This window comes from Rattus norvegicus, chromosome 10 (assembly GCF_036323735.1).
Source record: "Rattus norvegicus strain BN/NHsdMcwi chromosome 10, GRCr8, whole genome shotgun sequence".
In the NCBI taxonomy this organism is placed as follows: Eukaryota; Metazoa; Chordata; class Mammalia; order Rodentia; family Muridae; genus Rattus; species Rattus norvegicus.
In genome coordinates this window covers 15,492,501-15,505,732 of record NC_086028.1, presented here as the reverse complement: position 1 = coordinate 15,505,732, position 13,232 = coordinate 15,492,501, and the positions used below count along the sequence as shown (strand labels likewise).

The 13,232-nt window shown below is 50.1% G+C and overlaps 1 protein-coding gene across 8 annotated transcripts in view; it reads left to right on the top strand.

Annotated features, from left to right (window-relative positions):
* The first annotated feature begins 1,819 nt into the window (after window positions 1–1,819).
* Window positions 1,820–13,232, top strand: part of Capn15 (calpain 15) — a 26,603-nt gene continuing 15,190 nt past the window's right edge. For 2 of the 8 annotated variants that reach the window (XM_063268943.1, XM_063268939.1), the window contains exon 1: window positions 1,836–2,140. The gene's annotated coding sequence lies outside the window, so the exon portion shown is untranslated. Of the gene's footprint in view, window positions 2,141–13,232 lie in introns of all 8 variants that reach the window. The other 6 variants (XM_063268938.1, XM_063268937.1, NM_001106990.1 and 3 more) reach the window with 5 other exon arrangements.

Below are 13,232 nucleotides of genomic sequence, written 5' to 3'. Positions count from 1 at the left end.
CTGAGTTGTATCTGCAGCATGCACCTTTGTAATTACACCTTTGTGTCTTGTTTATTGACATGGGGTCCTATGGGATTTGGGTTGTCCTCAAACTCACTGTGTAATAGAGGATGGCCCCTTGTCTTCACCTCCCAAGTGTTGGGAATCAGCTATGTTCCACAGCTCCCACCCCTCCTCTCTCTTAAGACCAAATCTCACTTGGTGGCTCTGGCTGGCCTCAAAACTTGGTGAGATGTGCCTGCCGCTGCCTCCCAAGTGCAAGTGCTGTGATTAAAGGAGTTTACCATCACGACCCATCCATCCCTCTCCTTTTGGAGACCAAGCCTTGAACTTTGTAGCCCAGGTCAACTTTGAATTTATGACCCTCCTGCCTCAGTTTCTCCTAAGTAGAACTATGCAACTGTACCAAAACAAAATCTGTTTTCTTTGTACCTATGGCCCCAAATCTCAGAATGGTGTTGGGTCCCATCTGCTCAAGAGTCAGGGTTGTTGATCTGTGGCTTCTGTCCCTGCAGAGGTCTCTCTGCCCTTCTTGACCTCTACAGGCTATCCTGTGGTCTAGCCACTCATTGGGGTTGTATCTTCTGGCCCACCTTACCCGAGATGATCCGTTTCCTGATGTGTGATCATCTTAGTGGGGTAATGACCCATAGTGACCAGGGACGCTTGCTGTGAAGGACTCTCCTGGATCCACCTTAGCCATTCTGACCACGGGCATCACCTACTGATGAGTGGTCAAGCTACTGCTAATCTTCTGGATGAATGGTCTGTCTTCCCCATGATGACAGGCCTTGCCTCTAGTTTCCACAATGCTGACTCAACAAAGAGGCCATTAAGTGACTGCTCGCTGCTGAATGAGCAGTAACTTCACCCACTGTGTCAGGGGGGCTCAGGATGACGGCCTCTGCGCCAGTGTTGCCAAAATGTGGTATCTTCCACTTTGAGGCATACCCGTTTTTTTTAATTCAATGGCCCGTCTTCGACTTGCTAGCCTCTGGGGCATGATTGATTTCCCAGAAACATTATCTGTAGTCTCTACTGAGCCAGGCTCAGGTTTTCTGGGTCCTGGAGCAAATGGGACCCAATCTCTCATACAACATCCAGAACGCAGGGCATCCCAGGGGATTTTAGTGTCCCCTTGCTATGTGCTATGGCCTCCTCTGCAGCTTGATTTTTAGTGTAGCTTCCAGTTGCAGAGGACAAGTGACTGGAATTGATGAAGTTACTTTGGGGAACCAAAGGGCCCTAAAGGGAAATAGCTTGGGGGGCTCTTGGAACATAACGGAAAGGACTTAGGAAGATGTCTCAATTAGACGCTAGTGTTTCTTGAGAAAAAGTGATGTACCAATCTCCAGTAAACACGGACCTCACTCAGATGGAATAACCTCGGACGGAGCAGGTCCAGCACGATTGCTGCTTCAGACCGCTGGAAAAGGAACCAGAAGTCACCAAAGGTGCTGGAAGATGTAGAAAGTAGTCCAGACAAAATTACGACCCAGATTCCCGACTTCTCCAGTGGCGCAGTGACACTCAGATGCGTAGATGCGCCCCCCTCCCACCAACACCCCCCCCCCAGCTTTGCCCAGAAGTCCATCTTAAGGGGATCCTGGGAGCTGTAGTCCGTTCTCTTACTGGCTCCAGCGCGCCTCATCAAACTAGCATGGGAATAACATCTGAATCGGTGGACTGAGTGAGCGTCACCTGCTTCGTTGGGAGGGCGAGATTTCAGGGAAAGGGTAGATGGTAGGACCATTTATGGACTACAACTCCCGGCGTGCCTTGAGCTGCCTCGCTCTGCCCTGTGGGAGCCGTAGTCCCGGCGCGATTCCCAGTGCCGCGTGCGCCCCTGACGCGCCGTAGCCTTCGGCCCCGGCTGGGCTCCACGCTACGGAGGCGGCGTAAGACATACCGGGTGGGCCGGGCGGGACGGCGGGCGCTACGGAGGCGGCGTAAGGTTGCCGGGCCGAAACGGATCTACACAGCCAAAACGCGCTAAGCCGGCGGAGCATCTCGGCTGGCGCGAAGGGGGCCTTGGTGCCCTACGGTAGAAGTTGTGGGTCAACCGACTGAGGGCTGGCACTAGGGCCGCGCCCGCCTAGACCTACCGCGAGCGCTGAGGAGGCGCCGCCGGCTCGCTAAGGTGAGTTCCACGGTAGGCGGCCGGGCATACGGCCTAGGACTCCTTGAGCTCGGCCTCGGGGCATCAGCCGGGATGCTCCATGTTTGTTTTGGGAGCAGTAGCCCGGCTTGCGGTGAACGGGAAGGGGAGGGGGGAGCGCGCCGGAGGTGGGGGGGGGGGGCGCTGGTCGTGTGGGTCACTCGAGGCCAGCCTAGGAACCTCAGACGCAGGCGACCCTCCGTGCCTGTCTGTCCTTGAGTGCCCTCTTGTCTGGGGCTAGCGTTGGCCCACTGTAAGGTGTAGGTCGTGGGGGCACTATCTGCAAAACCCTAGAGCTGCCTGGGGCAGCAGCAAGAGTAAAGCGTCCTGTGTGCCCTCCCATCCCACACTTCAGTTTTTGTGGGCCTGTCAGTAGGCCGGGAAAGTTACAGAGCAACCCCTTGACAGCTGCGGGATTTTCTTTTTGTTATCTGAAAAGGGTCCCTTCTAGGTCTGATTTGGGAACCCTGTTGTGTGGCCAGATGGCCCTTGCAGAGCTGCCTCTCAGTGTCCCTGAGTGCCTGTGGTTTGTTACTAGACACTGGTAACAGGACCGTGAAACACCTAGCTTCTAAAACAGGATACCTCCTACTTTCAGGACTCCAAACACCCAGGCCCAGAACCTGAGCCTTCCTGAGTTTTTGGGGCTGACCCTGTAGCTCAGCAATGAATCAGGAAGAACTGCTACTCAGTAAGAAACTGTGAGATCTACCCCTCCAGTGGCAATTTCCCCTATCCCAGTCTGGAGAACTGCAAGTCACAGATGTGGAGCTTGCCTCTGAGTTTCTCCCTGCTTCTAGAATCTAGCAGTCGGGACCACAGTTCTACGGTCTAGGGCAATGGTGCCTTGCTGAACAGTAGCTTGTCTCCATGTGGTAGTAGATCCTGCTTCCTTTCCCGTCCTTCTGCTCCACAGAGATACACCCATTTCTTTTCTAACATCTAAGACTCTCTGTATCTGTTTGACTGGCAGACAGGTCATTGACCTCTGGAAGGAAGATTTAAACCCTGGATCCAAGGCTCAGAAACTGTAAAACCTAACCACAATGGGGGCTTAACCATCAAGATCTCTGCTGGTCATGGTGTCTGAGAGTGGCCCTGACCCCACATCTATGTAGAAGCCTCAGCTTGTCCTCTCTGGGCAAAGGGTTCCATTGCGGCCCATCCTTGAATCCGGGCCTTGTCTGCTCTCAAGCTTTCCTGGCCCCTTTTGTACATTGTCCAGACCTTAAGGCAAAACTTGTAAGCCCCATTTTATAGATGTGGAAACTGAGGCTGCCTGACATCAGTTGGCAGGGGAGGGTAGATAGAGTTCTAGGTCTCCAAACCACAAGCTATTATTTGGTCTCCTTCTCACTGGTGGCCCTTGGGGAAGAGCCCTTTTGGTGACCTGAAACCTTCATTCGGTATACATGCTGTTGCTGAACTGATCAGTTAAGAGCCTCAGGAAGGCAGAATAGTCCTTTATCTATCCCTGTGGTCCTTGGTATCATACTGCCTCTCACTGCGCTAGGCAATTGCTGGGGCTGAGAAGGCAAAATTAAACTTTTCAAAAATAATTCTTAAAATGATAAACGAAAAATGTTGAGCCCTTTGAAAAACACCAGATATAGAGAGACTCAGGATCACTGGTAACTTGTCTCTTTATTTTGTCCTGATTTCTACACTGTGTGGCCTGAGAGGCTGAATTTTGAGAAGCACAGCCATGCATGGCCTTAAGACTCTAGGCTCGGGGTTGGGGATTTATCTCAGTGGTAGAGCACTTGCCTAGCAAGCGCAAGGTCCTGGGTTCGGTCCCCAGCTCTGGAAAAAAAAGAATTAAAAAAAAAAAAAAAAAAAAGACTCTAGGCTCAAGCCTAAAGGACACTTCCTATCTCCTCCTCCACCCCTCCCCCGGGGTGTGGATTGTTCTCCTACCTGACTGTCTGACTCTTGACTACCCTGTCCTTCCGGTTCCCTCTGGCTATGTCACCTGACACAGTGAGAGCATCCTGAAGTGTACTGTGTTCCTGTTTCCAGAAGCTTTAATTATTCCCTAACTCCCCCAGCTGGATGTGTCTCTGCCATTTGGCTTTTGTGCATCCACGGTATGTCTCGGCTGTCTGGAGCCATTTGTTTCCTAGATTGGAATATCATTCTGGCCTACCCCAGGGCCTCCTGGGGGCACCCCAGCTCCTGGAGCCTCCCACACTCAAGACATGTGTGTTATTTCTTGGCAAGTCCTGGTAACCGACTCAGTTCGGCCCCACACTGAGCAGGTGGCCAGCGAACATCCGCAGTTGGCTGCTGACCCTTGGTAGCCTTGGGTCAGTTGATTTCTAAAGTTAAAGAGATCTCCTAATCCAGAGAAGCAGCGCGTGGTCTCTGTGGAAATAGGCACCTGGCCTCAACTTGTTTCTCAGTCTGAAAAGTAAACTACCAACCAGCTTATGACCCTTGCATAAGTGTCGCTGAGAGGAGGCAGAGGAGACTGGGTTGAGACCTCCTTAGCCACATAATTGTCATCCTGTGGGTCATGGCATGGCTGTGTGGAAACCTTGTGACCAGGGGACCAAAGAGCATCTTGGTGTGGGCAGCATGTTGCCTACCAGACTGGTCCTACTAGGCAGACAGTTGCCAGGGTGGCATTATAGGAGGACAGTGGGCGAAGCAAGCATGATTAGTGTGGGTCCTAAGGTAAGCCATCATTAGGTGCTGGGCCGTCTGTTCTTTTCTACTCTTCTGTACAAGCTGCCATGTGGGAAGCCATGATGTAGCTAGCCATCACTCCATAAGGACTCACTGGGCACCAGAGCAGACTTGCTCAGGTGGAACCCTTGCACTGGTCTCACCCCTCTTGTACTGACAAAGGCACAGCCGTGGCTCTCCTGCCCCATGTCCCATGTCTCAGCTTCCCTGAATTTGCCTTCCCCACTTCCCTGGGGCAGAGCTAGAGGACGAGCCTGGACTGAGCTTTGGGATGTTGGAAGGAAAACAATTCGAGAGCAGTTGCTTGAAGATGTCAAGGTGCAGCCATACCTGCAGCTAACAGGATGGGAAGGCTGCAGAGCGCTCACTGATGGAGAAGGCGCCCTCTCCCATTGTCTTCCTCTGTGGTTCTTAAAAGTTGTATTTAAAGAAGTCTCAGGGGGTTGGGGATTTAGCTCAGTGGTAGAGCGCTTGCCTGGGAAGCGCAAGGCCCTGGGTTCGGTCCCCAGCTCCGGAAAAAAAAAAAAAAAAAAAAAAAGAACTAAAGAAGTCTCAGGCTTCTGTCCCTTGCTTGATCTTGCTGACCATACACAATTTAATGGGAAAATCAATAAGTTCTATAGCTTTCTGGAGCCCCTGCCCTTCTGTAGATGTGGAAAGGCCAGAGCTCTAGTAGGGAAGGAGCGTGGAGAGACATGCTATGGCCACCCATGCGCCTAGTCCCTGCCACCAGTGAGTCTGAGTCCCCCATGATTCTTGTTCTGCTGATGGCAAGGCTACACTTCTACTTCTCTCTTAAAATAGTTTTCTGCATTAAACAACACTGAACCTGTGAACTAAAAACTTAAATCTTGTTTTCCTGGCAAAACCACTTTGAAAAACATACTTTCCCTTCTCATAATGTATAATTAAGGTGGTGTACAACTCCAGAGACATAGAAGGATGCTCAGTGACCCATTTCCCTGTCTAGGATGCAGCAGGTCTGGCATGTAGATGTCTCAGACTATCCTTGCCTCAAAGGTTGCTATAGCTCACCTCAGCTGGATCAGTGTGCCTCATTTGCTCTGAATAGGCATACAGCTGGAGGTGCCACTACTGTTCTGAGGTCCAGCCTCAGCTCAGAGGGGTGTGTGTGTATGTGTGTGTGTGTTTACATGTATGTCTACGTTTGTGCATATGTATCTGTGTGCTTGTGTCTTTGTCTCTGTGTGTGTTTGTCTGTCTGTGTAGAGGCAGGGTTTCTCTATGTAGCCCTGGCTATCCTGGACTTACTCTAGACCAATCTGGCCTCAGACTCAAGAGATTTGCCTGCCTCTGCCTCCCATGTGCCGGGATTAAAGTTGTGTGGAACTATGCCCAGTTCCAGCCTTTTGACTTCTGGCTGTGAGCTGGAGACCAGGAAGCCCTCGACACAAATGGAGGAATGGACAGCATCCTTTTTAAGGGTTTTACCCTACACCTGGCTTCTAGATGGGCTTTTTCATTTTCAGTCGAATCTCTTGTTCACTTTATGAGTTCAGCTTGCACCCTGCTTCTTGTGTGCAGGAGGAGGGTGGGAACCACTGTCTCCAGTATTGTTCATGTGAGAGGCAGTGGCTAAGTGAGTGTAAGAGGTTGCAGTGACCCAGAAAGGAAGTACAGGATGAGGACACATGAGTATCCTGCCTGGCGTGGCAGCATCTGCCATGGTAAGCAGATGCTGAGAAAAGCACAGCTCTGCAGCTCGAAACAGTGGCTACCCCTTGGCAGGCAGTTGGAGTGGATGAATAGTGCCAGAGCCTGAGTCCAGGGAATCTTGGTGGCACTCTGCTGTTTCCCTGAGGCCTGCCCCAACCTGGGCATGATTCCCTGGCAGTGCCTAGACAGCCTAGGCTTCCTTGCCAACTACTACTGATCTGTGGCCCTGGAGATGCACTCTGCCCAAGGGCAAAGCCAAGTTGAGGAACATCAAGACAAGACCTTGCATAACCCTCTGTATTGTCCTTACCAGTATAGAATTAGCCACAGGCCTGTTTGACTATAGGACAAGTTGGTTCCTGTGACAGTGGCATTGAAGAGCCGGCAAACTTTGTTGTCCCCTGTGGTCTCTGTCTGTGGAACATATACAACTTTTTTTTTTTCTTTTTCTTTTCTTTTCGGAGCTGGGGAGCTAGGCAAGTGCTCTACCACTGAGCTAAATCCCCAACCCCATATACAACTTCTTAAAGGGAAGGAGTCCCTGGGCAGTGCATGCTCAGGTGGGACAGTAAACGAAGTCCTTTGAACTGTAGCACTGTACAAAGAGGGCAGGGCCTGAGCCACTCGGCCAGTCAGGACTCATTTGCAGGACTTTGGCTTGTGCAGATATCCCAGAGGCTGCACTTGGCGTTACTGAGCCAGAGTCCAAGCCTTGATAGGAGGGGTATGCTCTCTGGGTGGGTACTCAATGTCAGCCTGTTCAGAGGCCCTTTCCTAAGGCAGCCGCTCAGGTCCCCTGTGGAGCCTCAGGTGAGCCAGTTACCAATGCTGTGGCTTGTTTATTGGGTTGTTTGATGGGACAGCGGGGCTGAAGTACTGAGGGGAAGAGGAACCCCTTACTCTGGACCAGTGCTCAAAATCTCTGGTGACCAGCCTTCTGTCCTGCTGCCCTGCCCTACCAACCTACTTCTCTGACTTTGTGGAAAACACTTTGGGGAAACTATGCTGGTGGCGTTTGGTCTTGTCACTTGGGTCTCGAACCCTCCTGGATGTATCACCTAAGATGTCTCCCCTAGAGCCTGCCAAAAGCTCACATTGCTAAGGGCAGTTTATTCCTGTGGAGACACCACCTGTCTTCAGAGAATGCTGTTCAGCCAGTTCCCACAGGGTTGGGTGCTTCCTTGAGGTAGATCCTAGCCTAGTTTCTTGAAGGGAGGGTTTACTTCCTGTCCCCAGGCCATTTTCTCTGGAGCTGGCCTTGATATCAGCTGTCTTTTGGACAGAATTGCATCCCAACAGTGGCTTACTCTTGGCTTCACATCTGGCCTTGCTGCCTCCTGCCCTATGGGTACAATTATAAGGTATGGTGGGTAGCTATGGGTGTCAGGTGGGGGCTAGACGGCGCTCTCCCTTGTCATCCACTATCTCAAGAGGGGAGTGACATGGGGGCAGTTACAATGGGAGTGAGATAGTCCTTCATATGGTTTGGTGGTAGGTACTTTATCAACTGTTAGGAAACCTCGTTCTACTCTTGTTTCACTGGGGTTGAGCACTGTGCCTAGGGCACTCCCAAATGGGGATACAGGAAGACAGTGTACTTCCTACACCAAGAGCCCTAGAAGCACAAGGTGCAATAGGTCTCCCTGAACTCGACTTGGTGATGTCCCCAGGTTATCTGAGAAATGAGACAAACCACCAGTCTTTGGGAACTCTGGGCAGGAAATACTGACTTGGCTGTGGCAGTGTAGGGCAAAAGCACAGGCTATACAAAGGGTTTGCAGCCCTCAGGTTTTGTGGCTTGTGAGAGCCATCTGAATGTACTAAGCATCCCCCTGCACATGGATCCTCAGAGCTAAAGGTGGAGCTGTTGATGCCATAGCTGGGACTTGGCCTCCTGACTGAGAGGACACCCTTAGGTGGCTCCATAAAGACTAATGGAGGCGCCGTCCCTTATTCTCATGCTTGCCCTGGGCAGATACCCTCCAGCTGTCCTCAGCATATGCAGAGAACATCTCACATTAAGACTGGGGACACACTAATTCATCTTGATAATTAACACTCTGTCTTTCAGAGCAGTGGCAGTCCCACTTCCTTGCTTCCTCGAGGCCAGATCTAGGCCACTGTCCCATTTAAAAGTAGAACAGTTCCCAGATGAAAATAAAAGAGGTACTGGCTGGTGGGTCGTGGAATTGGGAAGCCATAGTCTCCAGGGCTAAGAGGATAGGAGAACCTACCTCTCAAATCTTGTGGTCCTTACTGCACCCTGCCCTTTCTGCCCCCTGTTGGAGGCTGATGTAGTTACACTAAGTCATGTAGCAGTGAGACAGTGCCTGGGGCAGGGACCTCTGAGAATCACTATTTGCTGTGTCCAACCTCCTAAAGCAGCCTGATTCAACACAGGTCAAAGGGTGTTTGCTGAGCACACAAATGAGTAAAGGATGAGCAAGTGGGATGCTCTGCAGAGGAGGGGGCTTTGTCCGCCAGCAAGCCCTGTAATATAGGACAGCGCTTGGGGTGACTCAGGCCTAACACCCAGGGTTCTCTTTGGAATACAGCCTACACAACTAGAATGTGAACAAAGACTAGATCTACCTGTGTTGGCATTCCTCAGTGACCCTGCCTTCACCACATGCTAATTATACTGGTGTACTCTGGCCTAGATGGGGAGACCTGAGAGCAACCAGCCTCCTTCATTCAGAGAAGGCCTGGTCCCCGAGTCCTTGGCAGAGTGGCTTGGGTGGGATAATTGCTTCTCTAGAGGGTTGGCCAAGCCAGAGAAAACAACTAGTCCTCTCTAGGACTGCTGCTAGATTCTCCTTCCACTCTCTCTGTGGCCCCTGATCGTCAGAATCCAGAAGGAAGGCATATAGGACCTTTTACCCAGCTGCCTACCATGAATGCAAACTTACCAACCGCCAGGGTTACTGGAGGTGCCAGGGCCTATAGTTGTGCCTGAAAGGCCAGCAGAAAGAAGGCGGGTCCAAGAGGCAGAAGTGTACAGCTGTGTGGTAAGCCACACAGTCTTACACTTGGGAGACAGCGGCAGGAGGATCAGGGATGGAGGAGCACTGCTGTCTACATAGTGTCCTAGGCCATCCTGCAATATGTGAGACTGTCTCAAAGGAGCAGAGCCACACTGATGCCAGCTTCTCAAGGTAAGAGGGCCCCCTAGATCAACAAAGAGCTAGTAGCCAAGTGCTTTCTGGTGTGCATGGTGGGGTTAGGGTAGGGGCAGGACTAAGACTGCCAGCATCTTCTCTCAAGCCTCAGGTGGCCCTTAGCCAGGACAGAGGCGCCTCAGCTGACCAAAGGACTCTCTCCTCCTTAATAGCAGTTATGGTTGGGGCTTTGTAGCATAGAAGGCTCTTGGAGAGCTCCTGAGATCATTGGTCTTTCCGCCTACCCTTCTTCTTTGTTCTGCATGTCCATCAAATGAGAATATGCTGTCCCCACCCTCCCAAGAGCCCCTATACTCAAAGTATCCCCAGTGAGCAAGCACAAAGGCAGGAGGAGGATAGACTCTGGGAAGGATTGATGAGAGGGGTAGGTGAGGATTATAGGAACTGGGGAACAAACAACACCCAAGCCCATTCAGGTCCCTAATACCTTCCTGAAGGAGCAGGTAATCTTCCTGCAGGCAGATAGGGAGCCCCTGAATATAGTTCCTGCTTTCACAGTAAATGTGGGAAGGTGAGCATTTTTGCCCCATGGGTACTTGTGCTGAGCCTAATACTCTTCCCTCCCCTTCTCGCACTCACTGTTTGAGTATGAGAGAGGAGTACCAGAAATACTGGGGTACATTTCTCACAGGAGGCTCCCATGTCACCAGGGCTTGTCAGTTTGAGGGGCTGCTCAGGCACTGACAACCACAGGAGAAACAGGTATACTGGGTGACTATTGTAATGTGGGACTAATGGTTAAGATAGGAGCATGTTTTACTGGGCATCTGAACAGAATCCTGCCACCAACAATTCACTGTAGTTAGAATTCTGAAATTTGGGTTGTTTTTTTTTTTTTTTTTTTTTTTTTAACACAGAAATATAAGAATGTTTCACTTTAATCCCAGGTATGGGGAAATGGGGCTGCTTTGCAGCAGCTGACTATGATTTGCCTCCTGCTCTAGCAAAGGCGTAGTTTTGCCAACTGCAGATAGTTTCTGTGACCTTCAGAATTCTGGGAACTTTTCGGACGGTATATAAGTGGTATTGCAGTTCATTAGTAGTCATGATCAAAGAAGAAACAAGATGAAATTAGATTCAGCTCGCCTCCCACTCCCCACCTTCCACTCTCTCCCCTCTATGCTTCTTTCCTATCTAGTGATATGGGGTAAAACTGGGGTGGGGATAAAGGGTAGAAAAAAGAAGAACCTACAAAGTAGCAAAGACCAGATACAAGCAAAAAAGAAACAAAAAGAAAGAAATTATATTCAGAGATCTCTCTTTCCCCTCTATTCTTTCTCTCCTATCTATTAATAGAGGAGAAACCAGGGGAATCAAGTGTGGGAAAAAGAACTCACAAAGTAGCAAAGACCAGATACAATTCACTGATGCCCCATACAAAGCCACCAGCACACGTGCCTACTGAGTCCCATGAAGTGGAATTTCTATATTGAGCTAGAACACAGTCCAAAGATCTTGACCAGAGCCAACTGTATTGTACTCCAGAAACTGAGGCAGAAGAGCCAGGAGTTTGCTACGAGCTTAGGCTACATTGTAAGACCCTGTGTGAAAACAATCAAAGTCTTTAAGAATGTGAGGTTAGTAGCTAAGGTTACTTTGTGGCACCCTGAGAGGGCTAGAGAGTAGGGAGAGGCACCTTGCCCAGAAAAGGGATACTTAGTAATACAGTACTGTCATTTGTGGAGATTTCATACTGACAGGACAACAGCCTGTAGACATTGGATTACAGGAAGTATGCTAACATCTTTTTACCTGAGCTCTGTTTTTTTGTTGACTTGTTGGGTTTTTTGTTTCGTTTTTTTAGATTATTCTATGTGTGTGAACATTTTATTTTACGTGCATGGGTGGATGTATGTGTTTGTGTGTATGCCTGGTGCATGGATGTTAGAAGAGCATGTCAGACCCACTAGAGCAGGAGTTCCAGATGGTTGTAAACTACCGCGTGGGTGCTGGGAATCCAACCCAGGACCTCTACAACAGCAACAAGTATCCTTAACCATTGTGCCATCTCTTGAGCTCCATGTTGTGTTTCCTTTTGAAGGGTCTCAGTATGTACCCCAGGCTGGCCTAGAAATAGAGATTCACTTGTTTTAGTTTCCTCAATGCTGGATTATGGGAGATCACATACCCAGCTCCACCTGTTCTTCTTTGCATTTTGCATTAGTATTATTATGAGGGCAGGGAACAGGTGCCCACATGTGAGGTCAGAAGACAGTTTTGGGAATTCTTCCACAGTGGGCTCTGGCCAGATCTCTAGCCCTCTCTTAGTTCTTTGTATTCCCTTGTGTGGCTTGCAGGAAGCCTGAACCTGTGCTGTGCTGTCCGGTCTAGGCCAGCCAGCCCTCCTTAATGGAACAGTAAGGGAACATTTGTGGCTTTTTGTGCTATATGATCTCTGAGAGAAGCCACAGACAACATGTAAATGAATGAGCATGGTCTTTTGTGTAGACACTGAAATTTGAATTTTCTAGCCCAGTGTGGTATCTTAGCTTGTAATCACAGCACGTGGGAAGTGGAAGCAGGAGGATGTTGAGCTTAAACCAATCCGTGCTACATAGTGAGACATTGTCTCCAAAAGAAAAAAAAAAAGGAAAGAGACATGTGAAATGTTAATTCCACATAAGAGTTCACTTTTCCTACACTTTTCCTTTTGTTTTGTTCTCTACTATTTCAAATTATGAATTAAAAGCCTTCAAATCTCAAAGGGTCACCCAGCCAATAGAGCCAGCCCCTTAGCAAAAGCTGCCCCTCACATGCTAACACAAGGTGATCAGGAAGGAAACCCTGTTTCATGGGAGAAATAGCTGGTTCTGTTCGAAATCTCATGGTGCAGATTTCAGAACCTGGCCCCAGGCCTGGGTGTGTTGGAGTGGGGCTGGACTTGGTGCTGCTGCTCCTCCCAGGTGTCAGGTGCTGGCTGTCAGAGGCATGACAGACTGTCACCTGTCTCCTGAGCCCACAGTACTTCGCAGGTGTGCCTCTTGGCCCCTTCTGTCAGCCTCCCCTCGTCTGTACCCCAATACCAATGTCTGTGTTATAGAGACTTACCCAGAAGCCAGAGAAAGTGCAATCAGTGGTGATAGGAGACTCGGGTAGGAACTGCTGAAACCAGGACAAGTTTGTGGAGTGTGGAGTCAGAGGGCAGTATACATATAGACCTTCACCTACAGCTGGAAGAGGGCTAGAAGTTATCTTATAGGTGTCAGTCTCCCCAATTGCCACGTCCTCCCTGACAGAAGGATCACACCCTCAGGGTTATTTGATCTCATCACCAACCCCTTAGCCAGCCAGTGTGAGAAGGCTCTCCTGCGGCCCAGCCCATCTGCTTCCTCCCAGGTGTGGATGGTCTCAGGTTACTTGATAGGGCTTGCCTGGTGAGTGTGTGTTTACACAGTCAGCTGCTGCCCTTCTAAAGGCACAGTTTGACCCTGGCCTCTTAGATCTTCGAGTGCCATCCTGCTGTGCCCTTCCCCCTTCATTTGTTCCTTTCCCACTGACTTAATATCTCCTTGATAGTTATCTGTAATGAG